The sequence below is a fragment of the Phyllostomus hastatus genome, unplaced genomic scaffold, assembly GCF_019186645.2.
Source record: "Phyllostomus hastatus isolate PE091 unplaced genomic scaffold, TTU_PhHast_1.1 phas_contig_147, whole genome shotgun sequence".
Taxonomy (NCBI): domain Eukaryota; kingdom Metazoa; phylum Chordata; class Mammalia; order Chiroptera; family Phyllostomidae; genus Phyllostomus; species Phyllostomus hastatus.
The window spans coordinates 4,028,268-4,040,151 of NW_025333603.1; the positions used below are offsets into that span (position 1 = coordinate 4,028,268).

The 11,884-nt window shown below is 45.6% G+C and overlaps 1 long non-coding RNA gene across 1 annotated transcript; it reads left to right on the top strand.

The window, feature by feature from the left end:
* Nucleotides 1-409: 409 nt before the first annotated feature.
* On the top strand, nucleotides 410-9,763 carry LOC123831022. Its single transcript, XR_006787858.1, has 2 exons — nucleotides 410-899; nucleotides 8,345-9,763. It is a non-coding gene; the product is annotated as an uncharacterized LOC123831022 (long non-coding RNA).
* The last annotated feature ends 2,121 nt before the right edge of the window (nucleotides 9,764-11,884 follow it).

The window sequence follows — 11,884 nt, forward strand, 5'->3', positions numbered from 1 at the left end:
GTCTGGGTGCTGCACTCACAAACCTGATGCAGTTCAGAGGGAGGGAAGCTCACTTTCATTGAGGACCTTCTCTTGGCCAGGCACACGTGGTATTTCATTAAATCCTGAGGACACCCCTTACAGGTGGGTATTGTTATTTCTCCCTAAAGTAAGGAACCTGAAGCCCGAGGTCATCAGCTAGGATTCAAATTCAAGTTCTACATTCCTCCAGCCTACATTTGTTCCACACTTTGCAAAGCCTTGTTCTTGTTTGCTAGAACACTGGGTGGAAAGTCCTAAGTACCAAAAGAGTATATTTACTTCCAGCTGAGGGACTCTGGGAAAGCTCCCTGGGGGAGGGGATGTTTGTTAGGGGGAGGGAGCTGAGGCCACTCGGGGTTTAGTCATTCCATTCTATCCCACAATTACACACAGTCACACTCATACTCACACACACACACACACACACTTCCTGTCTTCTGCATGGATCCATGGTAGCCCTCCGCTGACCAGGCTGGAAGAACGTGCGCACACACTGAAAAGAAAGCTGTTGATTTAGTGCTGGCGACCCTCCAGCCGTGGAAGTGGGGGGTCCCAGAACGGTTATTATTTCTTTTTCTGCCAGCAGAAAACATCTGTCCTGTGAAAATTATATTTGCCAAGAGACCACAGCATACCTGCTGGGAGCCCTGTGGCCCTCCCCTCCAACTCTTCTTACAGGCAGAGGCTACAGACTGTGCTCTGGTGAGACTGACCATGGACCCCCAAAAGCTCTCAACACCCTGAGCTGACCAGAAGGAGAGAGAGTGTCCTCTGACAAGGAGGCCTCTAGGAACCACCGAAATGGAGCTTGTGACTCTCATGAACAGAACTTTGATTCCACCCAAGTTAGCTGCCTCTGGATCTCTTAACTGGCCCTGGTAAGTCACCTAAATAGAATTTATTTAACAGAATCCAAAACATGGTGCTGTACAAGGGAAGAGGGGTAAAGAGGACTACATGTCAAAGACTCTAATAAGTCCCAGCCCTGTACAGGGTTCTCTTTCTTCCTCCTCCCTTTCTCCAATAGACTGTGACCCTCTTTGTGCCCTTCTACCATCTGTGGGGACCAACAGGAGATTAGAGAGGTGGTATGTTTTCCTGGAAACAACTTAGGTTTTGGTGTAATGAATCCAAGGTCACACAGGTAAACAGGTAAGACAAACATGAGATAGAGGTATGGGGCTGTAAGGTCTGTGTCCCTTATACCTTACCCTACTACTTCCTCTAGCAGGTAGTCCCAGTTGACAGTGATGTCAAGGACATGGATGTGTGCAGTGGAAAAATAAACATTACCCAGATTGGGACAGGTCCTGAAAGCCAAGATCAAGGGTTTGAGCTTAATTTAGGAGGCACTAGGGAGCCACAGAAGGTTCTTGAGAGGGAGGGAGAGTTTATCAGGTTTGTACTTGGAGACCCAGGTGTAATCCATTATAAAATATACTCACATGGAATCTACAGCAAATACAATCATTTTCAACTCTGGATACCTCACACCTGCTAGCTTACCAAGAGGTGCAGAGACCACCCTGCTCAGCAGACACTGTCAGTCTCCCTTGTGAGGACTGTGCAGAGGCAGCATCCAGCCCATGGTGCCAGTGACGGAGGAGAAAGGACTGAGCACGCATGAATTTGAAGCACTGCCAATGACTTACCCAGCTCAGAAGTAGGGCATACTTCTAGCCCTGAAACACATTTTTCCAAAACACGGAAAAAGGTACCTGGGCACTACAATGAGCATGTCACATGACTTGGAATGACTCGTTTTTCTCTGGGACCTGCTTCACTCCTGGGTGGATTGGGTGATGTGGACAATATCATTATGGCTGATTTTGATTGTTGTGTCAGTAAGCAGGTGTTGAGCCCCTCTTTGGGGCCAGGCTCCAAGCTGGTGACAATGCTATTCACGTCTCCTGTTACTGCTTTCACAGACCAGGGTCTGACACGGGTAGGAGCTTCATGGCCTCAAAGCATTAGCCATGGCCTCTGTGGTTAGACTCTGAGTTCAAGTCCAAGCTCCACCATTCACCAGCAGTGTGACTTTAGGCAAGCTACCTCACATGATAGCCTCTCACTTTTTTTTAAATCTATAAAGTAGTATAATAATCATCTACCTTAGAAGGTGGTGGTGAGCTTCCAAGTTAACCTTAAAGCACTTAGGGTAGTATGAGGAACTGGCACATGGTAAGCAGCTGACAAGTGTTATCTATTTACAAAGTGAATTGGAGCTACGCTCAAAAAAGCAGCTCTCAGGACCTGGTGAGAATGCTGTGCAGTCCTGAAGTAGGGAGAGTGGGAAGGCCAGGACTACATTATAGGAGGGTCCAATGTACCTCTGGGTGAAGGTGGTAACAAAGAGGGGCCCAGGGAAGAGTGATAGGACAGTGGAGGTGTTAGTGACACATTAAATGGCACCAAGTGCTAACCTCGGTCAGCAACCTCAGTTCTTAAGTTCTTGCTAAGAGAAGAATTCAGAGCCCAGACTCAAATTGTAAGAGAAAGTTTATTTAGACAGCCACAGAGGTAAAAGAAGTGAACCATAGAAGAAATGGGTTCAGGAAACAAATTATAGCGAAGGAGGGGCCTTTGGAGCTTAGAAGAAAGAGAGGTATACGTGCCCTGAGAGACCAAAGATGGAGGAGAGCTTCAGGTGGGCTCTGGAGAAGGGTGCAGGTGTGCTCCATGAAAAGAGCCTGCAGGGTCCTCCATCCTGAGGACTTTTATCTGGAGGTCTCCGGGGAGGGTCTCATAGACTATTCATCATTTTTCCATGTATGTCTTCTCAGGGTCATGGTCTCCACTAATATTGGTCAGCACCAGGGCAGGGGGTCCTTAGTCAATGCTGCTGGTCCTGCTGTCAGCCATGGCATCACTGAGTCTGATTTTGCTGCTTCTCTGGTTCTGAAGCTAAAACACAGCTGAGGCCTAGGTGTCATCTTCTAGGGGTTAATGCTTAAGGGAGTAGTCATGCAAGGGCTTGTAATTTTGTCCATTGCTAGCCACCTGGGGCTCTCCACCCCGGTAATCCTCTGCACCTGGCCTGTTGTTGCTACTCTGCTCATGCATAACTGCCTACTAAAGAGGGAGGTGAGTGACAGGTGGGTAGTAAAAGTACGTGGGTCCCAGATTATGGATGGCATCACAGAACAGACTCGCAGGGTGTCCAACATTTTGGCATCTCTGAGCCACACTGGAAGAAGAAGAGTTGTCTTGGGCCACACATTAAATGCACAAACACTAACGAAAATGTATGAGCAAAAAAAAGTTTTAAGTAAATTTACGATTTTGTGTTGTGCTGTATTCATAACCATCCTGGGCTGCATGCAGCCCATGGGCCACAGGTTCACACACCTGGAAGGATTTATACTTCACCCAGAGACAATGGGGATCCATCAAAGGGTAGGCACTTAAAAGTAAGACTGGCCTGATCAGACATACAGGGGACTCTGACAGTGGGAAGAGAATTGACTGGAGGGGCCACCACAGCTGTAGAGTGGCCAGGCCCACTAGGAGAAAGCAAACAATGCTGGATGAGACAATGGCAGAGAAGATGGGGAGCAGAGGCCAAGAGGCTGCCTGAGGGCTTTACAAGGGTTCTTGCAGCTCTGACACTCCAGGCCTATGGCATTTCTCCAAGACCCCCCAAGTGGCTACAGCAGGGCAGTACACACACTTCAGAGACATTGTTCCAGTTCCTCGGAGCTCAGAAGACAAGAAGCCCTGCTGGGGAAAGGATGAAGCTTTGCATTGGCTGTGCTGTCTCCTCCCATCTTGCTCCTAAGAGTCAGTGAAACTACAGAGCAGAGCCAGACCTGGCCAGGGAGGTGGAGGATGGGGGCTATCCTCTAAATCTGAGAGGATCTGCATATCTACAGGGACAGCTCTCTTCTCAGTTTCCATCCATCACCCCAGTGGCTTTCATCCCAGCTTCATGCAGCTGTCTCTGCTGTAGCCCCTCAGTTTGCTGCTCCAAGAGATTTGTCATACTTGGAGAGACTCTGCCACAAGGTGTGCCAGGACCTTGATGAGGATGAACCAAGGGGGAGGTGAGGGATGAGGGACTATGCAGACCAGGACCTGGGTGAAACGGGTTGGAGATGCTGTTCCTGCAGGGGAAGGCCTGCTGAAGGAGTCAAGCAGAAGGGAGCTAATGTTTAAGGAGAGCTTCCTCCTGGTCAGGTGCTTTGTCAGTGTCCTCTCAACCCATCACCCCCACAATGAAGCAAGAGAGCTTTTACCCAAGGATAAAATTGAGAATTAGAATGTTTAATGATTTGCCTAAGCATGGAGTCAGACCCAAATTCCTGGGCCTCTGGAACCTATTAATTCACATATTTATTCATTTGTTTATTTACCCAGTGAAGATGCACTGAGGGCCTGCTATGTGCCAGGCACGGTACCAGATACTAGCGCTGCCAATCAGACACATTTCCCACCCTCTCGTGGGAGGGACCAACAATATCGAGTTTATAAATGCACAAGATAACTCCAGATGCCAAGAAACTGCGGAGCAAGCAAATAAAACAGGGTGATTGATCACCAACAGCAGAAGTTACTAAAACACAGATAGGGACTAATCTCATCCACACTGTGTCTTGGCATGGAACTGCAAGCTGAAAACAGTTTATACATTTATAAAGGTTTATAAAGAAAACAAAGGAGAATATGCAACAGAGATGACTTATGTCCCACAAAGCCTACAATATTTACTATTCAGCCTTGTGCAGACAAAGTTTGCCTACCCCTGGTTGAGAGAGAGCCTGGAAGGGTATCCTTGGTAGTGGTCAGGGAAGGCATCCCTGTGACAGTGACTTTGAAGTGAGGCCCAACAATGGGGGAAAAAAAGACACCAGGCAAAGGGACCCTAGCAAAGTGAACAGCAAGTGAATGCAAAGGCCCTGGGGTAGAAACAAGCTTAGCAGGTTCAAGAAACAAAAAGGAGGCCAATGTTTCTCAATTCCAGGAAATGAGAGGGAAAAGGTACTGGGTGAGCTCAGGGAGGCAAGCAGGGAGCAGTCTTTCTGGGCCAAAGCTAGGAGTATCCTGTCCCCTTCACCCTGCCTATGGTGTGGCAAAATCAAAGTAGGATCTAGCAGGTGTTGGGCTGGGCAGGGTCCCATCTAGAGGTTCAAGCACAGTAATAAGAGTCCAGGTACAAGGGACACTTGAGTCTGACCCATGGTAGCACCAACCTCCAGGTGATGAGGCTACCTCATGGACAGAGGGTAGCAAGGAGATGACCCAGGATGGACAGGGCTGCAGGAGCATGGCAGGCTGTCAGGACTCTTACCAAACAAGCTGGGACTTGAAGAGGCCTTGAGCTCCAACAGAAATGAAGGATAAATACAAAGAACCAAGGATGGGTGATGATGTACCGAGTGCGATGATAAAAAACAGTGTCTTCTTGAGCATTTGCCTCCTCAGGCCTCAAGACTGTGGCCACATGGCTTACACTGGCCCCCTGTCCCCCCTGTCCTTGTTGGACAAGGTTCAAGAACTGGGCAGGGCCAAGCCAGGATGAGGAGAGCATCAGTGACTCCTCTGGAAGGAGCTAGTGATGCAGACGCTGGCTGAACCGTGCAGGAAGTGAGTGTGCATAGTAAACAGCGGCTGAATGCATGGTGTGGCCACCCATGCAAGCACACTACAGGGGGCTTAACCACACACAGGGGATTCTCTGACCCTGGAAGCGAGAGGAGGGAATCGTCAGTGTGTGGATCACCTGTAACATTTTGTACCTTGGCGACCACTTAGTTTAAAATGGCCGCGCTCCTGAGCATGTACCCAGGCAAAATGTGTTCTGTAATGTGATTGTTTAAAAAACAACTTCTATTGGAATTTTTTATTTGCAATAAAAGCAACACATGTTTCTTTCAGAAAAATCAAAAAGTACAGAGATACCAAAAAGAAAACAATAAAAAATACCCACCCACCCAGGGACCACCATTGTCAATAACCCTGATGGCTATTTCTCCAGGCTTTCCTTTGTGCATATATAGTTTATTAAACAAACATCCTCTGGGTCTCACCAGCTGGCCACTTCCCTGAGGTATGATGAGTGGTTATATCACTGACTTGATGGCTTCTATCTTCCTGTCTCTAGGCCCCTAGCTCCCTTTTTGAGGTTTCTTCCCCCAGAATCCCTGGACATCTTTAGGGGGTTCCCATACACGCTGCCAAGACAGGTCAAGAGTCTACCTGTGCCTCCTTCACTGCTCACCTCAAAGCCAACTCATGGCTGCCCTGTGGCTCCTCCCATGCAGCTGGCCCCCCTGCTCAGCCTACCTTTGAGCTCATCAGCCTCAGTTGGACCACCCTAGCTCCCCTAGGGCAATTCTGGTTTGTCACTTTGACTCTCAAACACTGCCACTTCCCTGGGCCACATGGATGTTCCTGCCTCCTCACAGGAAAAATACCTTCCCCATGTCAGCTCTTTCAGTGGGGTACCCCAGTATTAAAATATGCAGTCCTTCTCATCCCTGGGGTGAAGGGACTCTCTAGTAGCTAGATCAGGCACACATAAGAGACCTATTCTATATCTGGAACCTTTAATCCACTCCTATTCTGAGAATGAGCCTCAGGTCCCTTCCCCCATGATGGGGCATCTCCCAGGGACATACAGCCTCCTCTGTAACCTCCCATTCCTCCCGCTCCAAGCCCCACCCATGGCTGTCTTCTCCAGACACACTATACACATCAAGTCACCTGGAGGGGAGGAAGGGGTGGAGGCCACCACCCCCAGAACCCCCTCATCACTATGTCGCATCATGAAAGGGATTTATAACATATTTATAAGCTTATAATCTCCTTTTTTACCTGCCAGTACAGAGTGGACATATTTCTTTATCAATAAATGTGTTTCTATATCAGGTTTAATGGTTGCAAAATATCCCATTATACACATTTAGCTTAATTCACATAAGCTAACCCTATTAGACATCTAGATTGTGTCCCACATTTTCTGGTACCACTAAATCAAGCAATGTTATTTTTAAGTGAAAAATGTCCTTTTGTAGAAATTCCTTATCAATCCTAGAACCTTAGAGGCAAGTTTCCTGGTCATCTACTGAGTTCAATAAGGATGATACACCTACTTAGTGTGACATGCGTGACAGTGTGTGCTACACTGTACTCTCTTGAGAGGGGATGCACCATTAAGTTCATGCAGTCTGTGCCCTGAAGAACTAATGAGAGGCAGGCACCAACGGCAATGACCCTGATGGGAGGCAGAGGGTGTGCCTGCTGTAACAAACTGGCCATGGGGAGGATGCTTGGGGAACATCATGGTGAAGCAGTCCTTCTGCTTCACCACGTGGGTCTGAAGGATGACTGGGATCTTCTTCAGGAGGAGGAGACAAACAAGAGAGCTGGGAGAGTGGTTAGAGCCAATGTGTGAGAGCAGGGAGGGGCAGGGCTTAGGAGGAACAGGGGGGAGGCTGATTGTAGAACAGAAAGCAGTGCAAGAGAGAGACGAATGGAAACAAGTCTACAAAAATACATTGGGACCAAGTCATGATGTCAAGGTCAGATATCAACAGGAGAAATGGAAAATTAAAGAAGCAAACTCAAGTTTGTGGATATAGTTTTTAAATCATTGTTTCTGAAATGAATTTTTCCACTATCATTATTCTTACACCAAATATTATCATCATACGAACATAGAAAATTACACCAAGTACATTTTTATGATCCTAAAGCTGGCCATGTTGATTTAGAACTGGAATGAGTACTAAAAAATGAAATTCTACACTTTCAATCTACCTAATATTTCAGTGATTGCTTTTCCTCACAGATAGAAAAGCCATGAATATTCCACATCTGTATACACTGACCTTCCTTGTTACCCTTGCAACTCAGGGCCTTTGCACCTGCTATTCCCAAAGCCTGGAATTGTTTTTCCTCTTACCTTTTACCTACCTAACCCCACACATTTTTCAGATATAATTTAAACATTACTTTCCCCAAGTCTACCAATTTGGGTTGGGTCTCCCAATTCTATGTTCTTAGGTTAGTCATTCTTTCTTTTTAGTACTTACCATAATTAAACTTAAATAATTTAAGGTGCACTCATGCACATGTGTTTAAACTCAAGGGGTCAAAGCCTACCTCTCCCACTTGAATGAGAGCAGGAATTGTGTCCAAAGTATCTTTACATATAAAAGATAACCATTAGGTATTTCTCAAGTAAATGAATATCACTCACAACCCAATTATAGTTCCAAATTTTTTGATAATTCCAATTTTTTTAAAAAAAGTGTTTTCTCAGAACAACTATAGGGTAAAATTTTATAACAATCATCTCTTATTTTTATGTGCTTTTTCATAGCCCACCTTAATTTGCATAAAAGACCATGGACTTGAGAAGATATTAAAATAAAATCAACGATCTCATTATCATATCAAAACTATGTAAGGAATTTTTGTGGGTTAGGGATTATCATTCCCAGTTAGATGAGAAAACCGGGGCCCAGAGAAGTGAATGAGCTTGCCCAACTCACAAAACCAAGAAGTGGAATGAACATGAGCTTTCCTGGTGAATGAAGACTAAACATCAAGTTTACTGCTTCCTGCTGCCTCCTGTTGGTGTGAAGAGGAAAGAGCAAGACTCTGGGTTGTCTGAAGAACGGCGCCTTCCTTCCTGCAGTTGAGGAGGCAAGCCTCCCTTCCACCCCACCAAGCCACATTCTCAGGATGCCTAATTGTTTCAGTTTTCAGAGGTTTAACAGAACTCAGGAATTGGAGTGATAGCCTTCCAAGCCAGCAGTGGTTTCAGGCTGGCTGGAGGATCCGCATGGTCTCCTCTTTTCAGCCTGGTCCCTAATCATCTGCCCTCTGAGTTGTAGGTGCAGCCTTGGGAGATGACCAGAGACAGGAAGGGGTCTGATATTTACCAGCTGTGTAGATACCACACAAGGGCTTCACTTCTCTGACCTTAGTTTCCTTCTCTTTAATAGAATCAGGATGTCTGCAACTTTCCTAGAACATTGTAAATTGGAACAAGATTTGGAGTTAGGCACTTAGAAAATGTCCACTTCCCTTGCTTCTCTTTCAGTTTCTGCTGGCAGCTTTAGCAAGGACTGAAATATTGATTGCTCTCCTGCACGGTGCTTTGGCCAAGCCTTGGGGCTGATGTCCCAGTCATGAAGTCATTGTGTGCTGAGCCAGGAGGATGAGTAACCACCTCCCTCTCCAGTTGAACTTTATCTCATACAGGTGTTTGGGTTGAGGCAGCCCAGGCACCTCTGCCCAATCCCAAATCAGACCATTACACCCAGCACGTGCTATGAGCTAACAAAGCAAGAGCCGCCAATCATGGCTATAAATCCAGGGTGTTTATGTAGTCTTGGTGCACCTCTAAACTCCAATAACCCCAAGTCCCACAGGAGTAGAGAAAACAAGCTGCAATTGTTGTTTACTCATCAAAACCACATTCTTCAGAGGAATGAGGAGTCAGGACCCAGATGTCACTCAGTAAATCATCCAGCAACAACTAGGGAATGATTGCAATGGGTGAAACACTCTGATCAAATAATGGAATGAAGGAGAGAGCAAGGCTTAAAACAAAGAAATCAGCCTGGATGAGGCTGGAGCCCAGAAGATTCCTTCTCTCTGTGCCATTTGCAAATGTGTGTCTTCAGGGTGAACATGCAGAGTGATTCACCTTAAAGTTTCATGGGGAGGGGTCCAGGGCTTCATTAACACCGGGTTCAATAGGTTATTAAAGTACGCTCTCCTTTCAAATGTATGGGATGAATTGTTCTTTCAGTGAAAACAGAAAACAAAGTTGGCATCCAACTAAAAGATACAACCAACATGGCAAAGATAGAAGCCCACTGGAGTTCAGAGAGCTCGCCCCAGACTCCTGCTGGCTGAACACAGCAAGCCAGCTCAGCCTCAGAGATGGCCCCCTCTGAATAGACACAGGTGCTGAGTCCCACTGGCCCTGCCCGGGCTTGGCTCAGGGCCAGGTGGGGTGAAATTCTAGGGGACTCTTGCTGGAAGGGATTGGAATGTCAGAGAGGAAGGGAACTTTGAAAAGATGTCTGGTGACAAGAACAACACCTTTACTTTAAGAAAGAATAAACTGAGGCCAAGAGTGTAGAAGAACATTGGACAGTCTTGCCATTCATTTGCTTATAGTATTCATGCTGAAAGTATAATGCATAGCTTCTTGAATTTCAAGGCAGTGCCATTTTTTCTGAGCTATTTAGTCATAAAAGTAGAATCTAAGAGTTGTAAGGACCTTACCTAATCCTGTGATGGAGAATGTGTGGCCTGTCTGATGCCAATTTGCCTCCCATGCATATAGCTGGTGTTAATGCCTAGCTACAGGGTTTATTCTACCCAAATGGCTTTCCTAACCCCTTCTGCTGCGATGAGCTCCTTAGTTTTCTTTTGAAAGAAAGAATGTCTAGGAGGCCTAGGTGGGGCTGTTAATCATAGCGCTTTACCCCCTAGTCCAAGACTGAGACATGTGACCCAGGACTATTCAATCAAAACACCCTTTCTTCTGGATGCACTGATTGGTTTGGATATGGATGAATTACCCAAACCTAGCCAATCAGAAATCATCCAGGATCTGTCTATCAAAGTAAACTGGAAAGATTGTCTATTTCCCTGGAGATAGCTAAGATGGAAGCATAGGAGTATCTGGGACACCAGCAGTCATATTGCCCACCCAATAAAAAGAGCCTGCATGAAAACTGAAGCCCACCAATGTCAGACAGAGCCAAAGGATGGAGCAAGAAGAGCCCTAAAACATCATGTGTGCCCTTGGCTGTAGCTTTGCCTAAGGCAGTTCTTCCTACAGGCACCCCTGCTAATGAGTCAATGTATTCTTTTTATTTATTGTTGTTCAATTTTGATTTCTGTCACTTCTGTTCTAACATTGCTAATCACTCACAAATCTGCATGATGCTTCATATAGTTGACATGTTTTCATGATGAAACCAATTGACCTTCTCAGATTCTAACCCAATGTTTTCACTTGGCAAATGAGGAAACAGGTCCAGAGAAGGAAAAGGCTTTGCTTAAGGTCATGTCCAACTAATAATAGAACCTGGTTCACACCCCAATGGACACTTGATATTCTTGATCAACCATTTTGCAGCTAAAAGACCTGCTGCCAACAGTTGAATGAGAGCTCATGGAACGCTCTGCATCTTCCATCAGGATTTAGAGCCTCTCCATTCACCCCACCACATATTTTCCCAACCCCTCAGCTATATCCCTATATAGCCTCGAAGTTGCCCAGGATTTCAGTGTGATATTTCATGTGCCCTCTCAGAATATCATTTTGAAGGGGACTCTGGAGAAAGCTTCCTGTGTTGGCATTAAAGGAACAAAGAGAAACCCATTTTACTTCTACTTTCTTTGGTCAACAAGACTGATACTATGAAAGATGCTTTTCTAATACACACTCATTCATCTGGTTCCCCTACACCTCATTGTCTCACAGCTGAATCTGTGTGACTCCAGAGGTACTTTTCCCCTCCTTTAATTCAGATACTGTACTTCTTTTGATGCAATCTGAACTATCATTAACTTTTAGGGATAAACATGTGATTGACTTCAGGAAATCAAAAAACAAGTGGAAATATGCAATTAGAAGAATTTTTAGCCTGAAAATGAGAATATTAAGAGGAAGTGCACTATTTTCATATTTTTAAATGATTGTCATGGCTCAAAAAAATTAGATTTCTACTAGATTCCAAAAGGAAGAATGAGGTGAATGAGTACAAAAAAATAAGCCAGATCTACAGATTCAGAAACTGAGGGGCTCAGAGAGGTTAAATTACTCACCTGCACCCACACAGAACACTGATTTACCAAATAAGAATGTCAACTATGACCGGTTGAGGTATTT